General features: G+C 43.8%; 1 protein-coding gene across 1 annotated transcript in view; it reads right to left on the minus strand.

Annotated features, from left to right (window-relative positions):
* Nucleotides 1-5,826: 5,826 nt before the first annotated feature.
* Nucleotides 5,827-12,841, minus strand: part of MTRR (5-methyltetrahydrofolate-homocysteine methyltransferase reductase) — a 172,235-nt gene continuing 165,220 nt past the window's right edge. The window contains exons 13-14 of the transcript XR_012157387.2: nucleotides 6,391-6,490; nucleotides 5,827-5,912 (exon numbers count right to left, since the gene is read on the minus strand). The gene's annotated coding sequence lies outside the window, so the exon portion shown is untranslated. The remainder of the gene's footprint in view (nucleotides 5,913-6,390; nucleotides 6,491-12,841) is intronic.

The following is a 12,841-nucleotide window of genomic DNA, read 5'->3' on the forward strand; positions in this document are numbered from 1 at the left end:
TAACAGGTTAGGGACAAATTGGCATTTGACTTCCTCTGAAGTTTTTGGTATTGGCCATTTCTGGAGGCAGGGTACTGGATTGGGTGGACCAAAACTGTGAACCATTATGGCACATCCTGTGTTCCCTCTGATTTTTGCACAACAAAATTATTGTTTGCTAAATTGTTATATACATTTTAACACCTCATTTGTATGGGATGTTCATTTCCTGCCTGTAAACTTTATATAGCAATATAGGAAGATTTTCCAATATGATAGTTTCAACAGCAGCTTGAATCTTGGTATCAAACTGCAATTGTTTTGTTATTGCTTGTGTTCTGGGACACAGCCAGGCTAATCTCCTAAAAAAAAAAAAAAAAGCTGTGTTGTGATCATGGTAGAAACTTCTGCAATTTGGTACACTTGGGTAAATTCATCCTTGCTGGTGCAGTAGCGCTAAATTAAAAATCAACTGAATGACTTACTGTGAGTTGCACTGCAAATGACTAATACGTACGCACTATCGTAAGACAAAGTATGCACAGTGGGTTATTTCTTGCTGCTCATGTAATAAATTAGGTTTTTGTTTGTAATGTTGAGCTTCAGCAAAGAATGATTAAATTATTTTTTCTTGACTCATGAATGCAAACTCTCCAGTATGGGAGAATATTCAAGTCTGATCTAGTTGGAGACCTGGGCAACCGTGAGTGTCCCTTCAAATGATCACTTTCAGCTACATAAGTGATGATGTTGTTTATACTCCAGATCACATATAGATTTAAGAATCCAGAGCTTCTGGACACTTAACCAAAGGACAAAGTTGCCATAATAATGGAATAAAAAATTTCAGGGGGAGAACAATAGAGTCACCTGACTTGGAGATCTCTTTATTAGCATGGGGAAGCAGCTTTTTTTTGAAAAGAGGAAATGTTTTAAAATGGGGAATATAATATACTCTTAGATTTTTTCACGTGTATAATTGTATTGAGCACTTGCCCTGGTTACAGATAAAAATGAGTGAGTGCATCTTTGGATACAGACCAATCTGTGGACTCAGTTTTTGAAACCAGACTATTTGAGGCCAAGTTGTGGCTAGTCTTACATGGGTGCACAAGAGATGCATCATGCCCAAAGTGACCCCTTTTCACGTGCCCTGTGCAAAGGTCAATCACAGTTGCCATCCCTGCACTTGGTGGAGTGCAGAGGGCCCAAAGAGGCCAGGGAGGAAGAAGGTTCATGACTTTGCTCCTCTTCACATTGGTTTGCAGAGTGGGCCAGGTGGGCGGGGCGGGGGAGCAGTCTGACCCCCTACATAAATGAGAGTGCAGCCATTGCAGTCCCCTTGGGAAGGACTGTGCCTCTCAGAGACAGATTCTGTCTCTGAGCTTCCCCTGAAGTGGAAGGGCTCTGCACCACCCCATCTGGAGCAGAGCTCTACAGCTACAATTTGACCTCTGTCTCTGTAACTAATGAGTTCATCAAGGTGGTGGAAGGATCAGTTATGCTAGTGTATGGAAGAAATGGAAGTAAGTCAGAGTCCAAATTACCTAGAACCATGGCTCGTCGACATGGGGAGTTAATCTGCAGTGAGTTGATGCACGTTAGCAAATGTGTAGCACTCAAGCCACACTAATAGTGGGCACAGGGGATAACTGTACCCTCTTTCAGTTCACATCATTGTGTACATGTGGCAGGGGCTTGTTGTGTACTAAGCACATGGAGTTCTGGGAGATCATCTGTCAAGGTTCCTTCCCCACTCTGAATTCCAGGGTACAGATGTGGGGACCTGCATGAAAACCTCCTAAGCTTACTTTTACCAGCTTAGGTTAAAACTTCCCCAAGGTACAAACTATTTTACTCTTTGCCCTTGGACTTCCACTGCCACCACCAAACTTTATCTGGGTTCCTGAAACAATGTAGTTTGGAAATGTCTTCCCCCCCAAATCCTCCCAACCCTTGCATCCCAATTTCTGGGAAAGGTTTGGTAAAAATCCTCACCAATTTGCATAGGTGACCACAGACCCAAACCCTTGGATCTTAGAACAATGAAAAAGCATTCAGTTTCCTTACAAGAAGACTTTTAATAGAAGTAAAAAAAGAATCACCTCTGTAAAATCAGGATGGTTAATACCTTACAGGGTAATTAGATTCAAAACATAGAGAATCCCTCTAGGCAAAACCTTAAGTTACAAAAAAGACACACAGACAGGAATATTCATTCTATTCAGCACAGCTATTTTCTCAGCTATTTAAAGAAATCATAATCTAACACATACCTAGCTAGATTACTTACTAAGTTCTAAGACTCCATTCCTGTCTGTCCCCAGCAAAAGCATCACACAGACAGACACAGACCCTTTGTTTTTCTCCCTCCTCCCAGCTTTTGAAAGTATCTTGTCTCCTCATTGGTCATTTTGGTCAGGTGCCAGTGAGGTTACCTTTAGCTTCTTAACCCTTTACAGGTGAGAGGATTTTTCCTCTGGCCAGGAGGGATTTTAAAGGGGTTTATCCTTCCCTTTATATTTATGACAGTATCCCATGGTCCTTTGCTTATCTGCTGAGCTTTGTGCATTCTGGGATTTCTCTCACTGTGCACTGTAGGATGAACATGGAAGCCAGGCAGAAACCTGTGTAACTATGGGACTTGGGGTCAAATTTAAAAAAAAAATCCCATGATTCTGCTAGGGTTGCCAACTGTCTAATTACATAAACCCAAACACCCTTGCCCCGCACCCTACCCTGCCCCTGCTCCAAGGCCATGCTCCTGCCCTGCCCCTTCTCCAAGACCCCACCCCCACTCACTCTGTCCCTCCTCCCTCCGTTGCTCGCTTTTCCCCACCCTCACTCACTTTCACGAGGCTGGGGCAGGGGGTTGGAGTGCAGGAGGGGGTGTGGGCTCTGGGCAGGAGTTTCGGTGCAGGAGGGAGACTCAGGGCTGGGGCAAGGGGTTAGGCAGCGGTAGGGGGTGGGGAGCTTGGGCTCTGGCTGGGCGGTGCTTATCTTGGGTGGCTCCCTATGGCACATCCCTATGCACATCCCTATGGCAGCAGCTCCTAGGCCCACCTTAGCCCCGCTGTGCCGCACGACTTTTAGCACCTAAAATCTCCCAGTTTGTCTTCAGTAGCCTCTGGGACATAGGTCTTGATTACAGGAGACTCCTGGCAAAACCAGGAAGGTTGGCAACCCTAGATTCTGCTGCCTTCACCCCATGCTGTCTCTCTTTCTGGGTGGGCTAGCTCCATTTTCAGATTGCTGTTAGACAGCATGGGCCCAACAATGCTCTGCATTGCTGTGTTGGCAACTGAAAATATGCCAACGCTGCATGGGCTGTATTTCAGCCCTTGAAGCCACGTGGCCTTGGTTTTGGGCTCTGCCCACTGAACTACCTAGCAGATGATGTGGCTGCAGCAGCAGCTCCTCCAACTGCAACAGCAGTGGCAGAGGAAGGAGGATGAGGAAGACAAGGACCACACCGAGCAAATGCTACTACATGGACTCTTCCTGGAACAGCTCCACACACTGTAGCACCTTTTCTGGGCTTGGGAAGCCAGTATCAATTGGTGGGAAAGAGTCTTCCTGCAGATCTGGGATAACTAGCAGTGGCAAGAGAATTTCAGGATGGCAGAAAGCACCCTTTTTAGCGTTCTGTGCTCAACTAGCCCTGGAACCAGTGCTCATACCTCTCAAGAAGTGGGTCACCATTGCCATTTAAAGCTGGCCACCTTTAATGTTACTGGTCTGTAGCCATTCAATTCAGTGTGGGAAGATCAACTCTTGCGACCATTGTCATGCAGGTGTGTGTTGCCGTGCGTATGGTACTGCTGCACCAAGTTACAAAGCTTGGTAATTCTCAGGCTGTTATCAATGGCTTTGCAGGCATGGGGTTTTCAAACTGTACTGGGGCAATTGATGGGACCCATGTGCCTATTATTTGCCCCCACACCCTCCATGGATCAGAGTTTACAGGATGCATGGATGCATCCGATGAAGTGAGCTGTAGCTCATGAAAGCTCATGCTCAAATAAATTGGTTAGTCTCTAAGGTGCCACAAGTACTCCTTTTCTTTTTGCGAATACAGACTAACACGGCTGTTACTCTGAAACCAGTTTATAAACAGAAAGGGATATTTCTCCATGGTGCTCCAAGGGCTGGTTGACCACCATGGCAGGTTTACAGACATAAATGCAGAATGGTCTGGAAGGGTGAGCGATGCCAGGATCTATATGAGCTCTATATTTCACTAGGAGAGTGGTGAAGCACTGGAAGGGATTACCTAGGGAGGTGGTAGAATCTCCATCCTTAGAGATTTTAAAGGACCAGTTTGACAAAGCCCTGGCTGGGATGATTTAGTTGGTGTTGGTCCCGCTTTGAGCAGGGGGTTGGACTAGGTGACATTCTGTGGTCTCTTCCAACCCTAATCTTCTATGAGTCTATGTTTCCAACCAGCACCTCATTCCAATGCCCCAGTGCCAGCCATCTTCATCCACAGCGCACAGCTGAAAAATGTGGATCAGTTCAAGTCTGTGAGCAGCACCATCTCAAGTGAGGCTTCCGTTGATAAGGAAATTTCCTCTGTAATTAGTATAGCCAGCCAGGCCCTTGTCCGACTCCGAACAGAAATTCTTAACCAACACAACATTTGTATCTCCACCAAATTGAAGATATATAGTGCAGTGGTTCTAACATCTCACCTGTATGGATCTGAGATGTGGACTCCTTATGGAGTCACATTAAACGGCTTGAGGAATTTCACATGTGCGCCCTCCTCTCAGTAATGAGCATTTGTTGGCAGGGACAGAGTGGCTAATATTAAGTCCTTGAAAGAGCAAACACAACCAGTATTGAGGAAATGTTATTGAGAACACAACTTAGGTGGACCAGACATGTCATCAGAATGGAAGACCACTGTCTCCCAAAACAAATCTTGTATGGGGAGCTGAGTCAGGTCAAAAGAAAGAAGGGTCGTCCATATAAGTGCTCAGAGATAATCTGAAGAGCAGTCTCCAGTGGGCTGGCATCAATTCCAAATAACTTGAGCAAATGGCTTAGAACAGGACTCACAAGATCAGCATGTAACAGGTTTGAGCAAGATTGACAAATTCATCTCCAGGCTGCACATGAACATCACCACAGAGCTGCATCATTAAACATCATAAGTACAGACTTTCCATATCCTCAGTGCTGCCAACTCTGTGCATCAGGGTTTGGACTTCGGAGTCATATGCGTAGCCATAGATGAGAACTGCGACAATATCAGCAGCAGCAGCAGCGATGGACTACCAACTACCAGTGATGGGGGAGGGATAGCTCAGTGGTTTAATAATTAGCCTACTAAACCCAGGGTTGTGAGTTCAATCCTTGAGGGGGCCATTTGGGGATTGGTCCTGCTTTGAGCAGGGGATTGGACTAGATGACTTCCTGAGGTCCCTTCCAACCCTGATATTCTATGAACACTCTTTGCATTTAGGCAGCTCCAATTCTGCTAGAGACTGTAGTCTCTGAGGGTTGTTTGTGTTTCCTCGGCTCCTTCTTTTTTGTAAAATGAAAAGGAGTACTTGTGGCACCTTAGAGACTAACAAGTCCTCCTTTTCTTTTTGCAAATACAGACTAACACGGCTGCTACTCTGAAACCTTCTTTTTTGTAGTAATAGTCCAAATGGAGGCTTCTAGGCTGGAGTCCCCTTCATTTTTCCAGGTGTTTTACAGGCAGCCAGAATCTTCTTTGCAATGAAAAGCTGGATGTCCATAGAAGTAACTGAAAGCAAGGAAGAAGTGCCAGTACCGTGTGATCTGAGAGCTCCCAAGTGCAGAAAAGTAGGATCTGCAAACCTGCTCTGGAGTTGTTGTGCCCTCTTTATCCTGGGCAGGTCTCTGTGTCCATTCTGTTTCTTCTCTGTCTCTGTCTCTCTCTCTCTGGATCTTTTCGGTGAATGCTGGAGAACAGTGGGGAAGATGACATACATTCAGAACTGCGTTTTCCTGTCCCTTCGTTACATTTACTAGCCACTGCTGAGAAATTTGCAGAGTTCCAAGACTTAGTAAATCCCTTTCCCAGGGAGGACCCACAGTAAGGTTTTCTTTATTTCACAGTGGATTTATTACACCCCTCTCCTGCTCATACCAAGGTATTGCTAAAGATTTCACACTTCCCCCTAGGGAGCTACATACTCTCAATTTTTCCCCTGATTGGCCACCACATTTAATCATTCACAATGGAGAAGGACACCAAAAAATCACTGTTCTTTCCTCCTGCACTAAACGAATTGCAAAAAGTCTAATGTTCTACCAATGAACTTCCCACAAGTGTGATACATGGAGGCAGAGAGCTATGATTTCACATATGCCCATTTAATTCCAGTGTCAACAATCTCCTATCTAGGGATAATAAAAGTTAGATACAGATTCACTCACCAAGTGGCAAAAGTGACAGCTGGGGCATCAGCCTTCAGCATTGGATCTGTGCAGGATGACAGAGTAAGCCTCCTTCTTCTCCTCCACTCCCTGCTACCACCTGGAAAATAAATCCACCCCCCTGGTGAGCTAGCAAATGAACAAATTCACCATCCATGTAGCATATGCTGCATGCATGGCTGTGTTTATGCCACTGCAGATCTGCCTACAAAACATACCACAAACTAGTTATGTGAATCAAAATCAGAGAATGAAGACTCATGAAACCAAATACACAGACAACACACTGGAGAAACCTCCTGTTTTCAGTTTCCTTGTTTTCAGTCTCTACTTGCAGTTTTGTGACCCTTCACTACACAATGGTGGTGAGCCCGGTGAGGTGGAATTCATGGTCATTTTTAGGCACTCATTCATGAATAATTGCTTGTGTCTTTATGGGCAAACAAACCTGACTTTCCTGAGACATGCAACCCACTTCACCCCTGCTGGCAAATTGCACCCATTCCGTACCAGTGAGAACATCTGTGCTCTAGAGAGCTTTCCAGGGAAGATGTGTGATGAGCAAGCCACTGTCATCTACCAGGGATTGCATTGAAGGAGGGCAGTTTTAATTTGCAGCTGGTGCTCCATAAGAGTCCCTCTAGAGGGCACTGCCAGGGTGGAGGGATGTGTTCTGAATTAGCATGTTCCAGGTGCTCTGGGTATACCATAACCTCAGTCAATGCCACCCGCATTTGGGGCAGTGCTGGCCACTTCTGTGTTCGTGGTGGACCTGGGGCTGTGGATGCTTAAAACTCTTCTTGGTGTACGTTCCACCATCAGAACCCTAGCCCTATGTCATGCAAATAGAGACTCGTGTGAATGTAGTTCATAGACTGGAAGACCAGGAATACCACATAAAGGGGTTTTTTTTAGAGTACACTGAAAAATTATTTGTAACTGTAAATGTTGAAGTAAGGACATGACAAAATTCAGTACAGTATCATAATATAAGTAACAGGTAGGGCATATTCTGAACAATCTTCTTATTGCTTTCAAGCAGCAGCAGACTATGATCAGGCATTAACATGACACACAGACCTATTCTTATTATGCTGTGAATTAGAGATTTGGGGCAGATAGCATTTCCTGTCAATTGCCCATGCCTTTCAGCTAAACAGTAATGACAATATCATGCATTTAAGAAAAGACCAAGACTCCTACGATAGCACAAATAATAAATAACAATAATAAGACTGAAGCACAAATAAATAAAGGTCAACTTGTCTGTATTTCAGATTACAAAATACAGTATTTACACTGTCACTTCATTATTAATTATTATTTATTTGTATTATCATAGTCCCTAGGAGCCCTAGTCTTTAAAATCGGTAATCATAACTATGACCCCCACATCTTCTATTCTTCCTAGTTATTTTCATATCATACCCATCTAATACCCTGGTCCTCCCTTATACGGTAGCTTTACAGTCAGACCTCTCCAGTGCACAGGAGTTTTTAAATCACTACTACCATTACCGTCCATTACGCCCAGCCTCTGGCTTCTCCCAGATTTGTTGTAACTGATCAAATCTGGGGAAAGGCAGGCTATAAATATTTTATTGCCTGACTTGTCCTTGGCTTTTTTGTTGTATTTTTCCTCTTCATCTGGATATCCCTGTCCTTGTAGCATGTATACAAGGACAAGCAGAGAGGTTATACACAAGCTGACACTCATGGTGACACCTCTCTTTCCTTTGTACACAAGGCAGCAGAAAGCATTTTGTGAATGTTTCCAGCTTTAAAAAGTCCACTTAAAAAAAAGCAAAAGTAAATCTGTCCTTTGATTTAATTTCAGAACAATTTTCTGGGAGCAGGAAAGTGATTGCAAAGTCTAGAGACTATTTAACAAATTCAACCTCAGGCACTTCTATTTATCATTTTTGGCTGGTAGAATTAACTTAGTTTCAGAAATAGTGACAGATGGATTTCTTGATTTATGATTTATTTCAGCTGAAGCCTGAAAGAAACTCTTAAAACCCCTGTAGCAGAAATCTTATGTATTGACCTATGGGATGATTGATCTCCAATAGAAGGTAAAACAAATGCATAGTGCAGCTGCAAAGCCACATCTTATAAAAAGGGTTCATCAATCTTAATGCCTTGTTTAACTTTTTTTTTTAAAAGAGACTTTATCTTTTTTTTGTTAGGCTGCAGCTCATAAGGTGTCAAAAACAAACAGACAAAAACAACCCCAAATCAACTAACCTCTGACGAGTTTCAAAGTGTTTTGAAAGCAGCAACTTTATTTCTAAAATTTTATTAATATTTGAACCTTTTTTTCTTCAAAGACTGGATCATCTTGCTAATTACACTCCTTACTCAGAACATATTACAGATACTGCAGGAACCAATCAGGGGCTTCTATTTTTCTAATGAAACTAGTTATACCAAGTAAATTCAAAGAACTAAGGAATGTTGCAGTCGTCTAATGCCACTGAATAATGGCTCTTGGAAACAGTTTAATTAAGAGTCTTGCACTTAGGAAGGAAGACTCCCATGCACTGCTACAGACTAGGGACCGAGTGGGTAGGCAGCAGTTCTGCAGAAAAGGACCTAGGGGTTACAGTGGACGAGAAGCTGGATATGAGTCAACAGTGTGCCCTTGTTGACAAGAAGGCCAATGGCATTTTGGGATGTATAAGTAGGGGCATTGCCAGCAGATCGAGGGACGTGATCATTCGTCTCTATTCGACATTGATGATGCCTCATCTGGAGTACTGTGTCCAGTTTTGGGCCCCCCACTACAAGAAGAAAGTGGAAAAATTGGAAAGAGTCCAGCGGAGGACAACAAAAATGTTTAGGGGGCTGGAGCACATGACTTATGCGGAGAGGCTGAGGGAACTGGAATTATTTAGTCCGCAGAAGAGAAGAAGAATGAGAATTTGATAGCTGCTTTCAACTACCTAAAAGGGGGTTCCAAAGAGGATGGATCTAGACTGTTCTCAGTGGTAGCAGATAACAGAACAAGGAGTAATGGTCTCAAGTTGCAGTGGGGGAGGTTTAGGTTGGATATCAGGAAAAACTTTTTCACTAGGAGGGTGGTGAAGCACTGAAATGCCTTACCTAGGGAGGTGGTGGAATCTCCTTCCTTACAGGTTTTTAAGGTCAGGCTTGACAAAGCCCTGGCTGGGATGATTTAGTTGGGAATTGGTCCTGCTTTGAGCAGGGGGTTGGACTAGATGACCTGAGGTCCCTTCCAACCCTGATATTCTATGATTCTATGACTCTAAATAAAAGCTTTAAAATTAGATATATTAAAAAGCCACAGAAAAGGGCATCTATACAAATCAGAAGATATTTGGGATACTTAAGAACATAAGAACAGCCATACTGCATCAGGACAAAGGTCCATCTAGCCCAGTATCCTGTCTTCCGACAGTGGCCAATGGCAGGTGCCTCAGAGGGAATGAACACAACAGGTTATCATCAAGTGATCCATCGCCTGTTGCCCATTCCCAACTTCTGGAAAAAAAAAACTATTAGCCAGGATGGGCAGGGACACCATCCCTTCCCATCCTGTGTAACGGTCATTGATGGACCTATCCTCTATGAACATTATCTAGTTCTTTTTGAACCCTGTTATAGTCTTCGCCTTCACAACATCCTCTGGCAAAGAATTCCACAGACTGACTGCATTGTTTGAAAAAATACTTCCTTTTGTTTGTTTTAAACCTGCTGCCTATTAATTTCATTTGGTGACCCCCTAGCCTGTGTGTTATGAGAAGGATTAAACAACACTTCCTTATTTACTTTCTCCACACTTGACTAAATCCAGCTGACCATTGTACATGGAAATAAAAACCAACATACATCTTGGGCCAAATTTTACCTTTATTTGCACCTGGTGCAACCCCATTGACCCACAGAATGTCAAGACAGGATAATTGCTAGTGTGATATTTACTTGTGATAGTTCGTGGGGTGAAATTCTCCACCATACGCAGAAAGCCAAAGAAAATGGTTTTGAGGGGAGAAGTCTGAAATTCTGTGGTGGGTTGAAGAGACAGGCATCAAGCACAGGCATCAAGGCAGCTATTTGGGGCAGGGACCCTTTTCTCATTATGTGGGTGTACAGCAATTAGTACAGTGGAACCCTGATCCTCGATTTGGGACATTAGGTGTCACCACAGTATAAATAATAACAAAAAGAAGAGCTGAATGACAGGCCCTTCAAGCTATCATGAACTAGATAAGCAGCCACTGCCACTTTGCATACCCACCCTGTTCAGGAGTTAGGACAAGCAGATCCCCATAAGAGTGGATATAATGGCTGTGTTCCTGGCCTGTCTCCTATAGCCCCTTCCTTGCTACCCTCTTAAAGGTGGCATGGATCCCCTTATCAGCACACACAAGCATTCCAAAGCACCCGCACCTGGTGGCCAGTCCAGCAGCATGCTGCCTGCAGAGTGTCTGCAGAACTTTAGTAATGCAGAGGCCCTGGTAATTTTACCCTTTGCAAAGTTTAAAAAAGAAATGGGCCTGCTTCTGCTTCCATGGCAGTAAGTATAAAACTCACAATGACTTCAAGCCCCCGCCATGTCTCTGGAAGCACCCACATTCTATACCTGAGAAGGTTTAATCTTCTGGGATGGCACTTGTTTTATTTCTTACTAGCTCATACATTATGCACCATAATGCATCTTTGTTCCTCTCACCAGTTTGCAAAGCATACAATAAAACCAGGCTTCCTTAGCCATAATTTCTGCCAACAAGGAGGCTGCAACAGTTTCAGTCAAACATTCATTTAAATTCCATCAATGGAATGCAAGGATACACCTCATACAACAGTGAGCAGCACTGGGGAACCATATTTCCTAGCATCGGTGAAGATGCTGGGAATGAACAGCAAGATACTAGCCCTGAAAAAGCTACTGGATCCACATTAAGTTGTGAAAAATCCTTTTTAAAAGTGGTAGTTATTAAATTCTTAACAACAGATGATTGTCATTAATCAACATTAATGGTATATACCAGGGGTGGCCAACCTGTGGCTCCGGTGTGCCAGTGTGCCGAGGGGTGAACACTGCTGAACCCCGGCTCTGCCACAGGCCCTGCCCCCACTCCCCCCCTTCCCACCCCGTCCCCTGTGCGTGCCGTGCCCTCGCTCCTCCCCCTCCCCCCCAGAGCCTCCTGCATGACACGAAACAGCTGATTGGGAGGTGCGGTTGGGGAGGGAGGGGGAGGTGCTGATTGGCTTGGCTGCTGGTGGGTGGGAGGCACTGGGAGTCGGGGTGGGGGTAGAGGGAGAGAGCTGATGTGGGGGCTGCTGACTTATTACTGTGGCTCTTTGGCAATGTACATTGGTAAATTCTGTCTCCTTCTCAGGCTCAGGTTGGCCACCCCTTGTATATACTAAATAAAGGGAATACTGTGAATTTTGCACTAACTTTAATTATGCAAAAGGAAAAACTTTAAAGAGATCATTGTTTATAACTACTTCAATAATGATTTAGTTCACTGGAGATTTAATAATTTCATAGAATTTAAGGCCGGAACAACATTAGATCATCTAGTCTGACCTCTTGAAAAGAATTCCTAAAATAATTTTCTCCTTAAAACATTTGTTTTATCCTAGTTCTCAGGACAGTATGTTACATTATGAAGTATCCCAGTAGTACTGAATAGTATTGGTAGTAGTCAGGTAGTACTGAGTCTTGTTATGCAGTGTATTACAATGTAATGTGGAAAAAACAGAGTCTGATGGAAATGACTCTACAGGGCAAGTCAACACCACAGCACTACCTTGGCGCAGCTGCACTGTTACAGCTGCACCACTGTAGCATATCTGGTGACGATGCACTATGCTGCTGGGAGAGCACACTCTCGTTGGCATAATTACTCCACCTACACGAGAAGTGGAAGCTACGTTGGCAGGAGAGCATCTCCCGCTGACGTAGTGCCGGTGTGGACAGCTCTTAGGTCGAAGTAACTTCCATTGCTCAGGAGGGTGTCTTTTTCACACCCCTGAGTGACATAAATTACATGGACTTAAGCAGTAGACCATCCCACAATTACATTTCCCGGTATTAGTGGATCAGGGTTAGGTATGATTATCCCCAGGCTTCTCTAGATTAGCAAGTACAATAATTTGTTTATTTATGTTGTTGGAATCCAGATTTGAAATGGGCTTTCATTTATGAGGAATAATGTTCATTATGTTGTACAGATGCATTAGCAACTAGGCAAGCCTGTGCTTGTCCCCAAATATTAGCCGTGGCAGGGGAAATCCTTAAGTGCTGTCGCTAATGAGATTTGATGCAATTTTGGGAAGTACTTCTTCCAAAATGGTTTCACACAGCTTCAGTCAATCAGTATCCTTATGACACCATAAAAATGATCCACACTTTTCTGTGAAAAAGAAAACTATTAAGAACAGAGGATAACAGAGTCAAAATATCTGAACGATAAAT

The sequence above is a fragment of the Lepidochelys kempii genome, chromosome 2 (genome assembly GCF_965140285.1).
Source record: "Lepidochelys kempii isolate rLepKem1 chromosome 2, rLepKem1.hap1, whole genome shotgun sequence".
Lineage (NCBI taxonomy): Eukaryota > Metazoa > Chordata > Testudines > Cheloniidae > Lepidochelys > Lepidochelys kempii.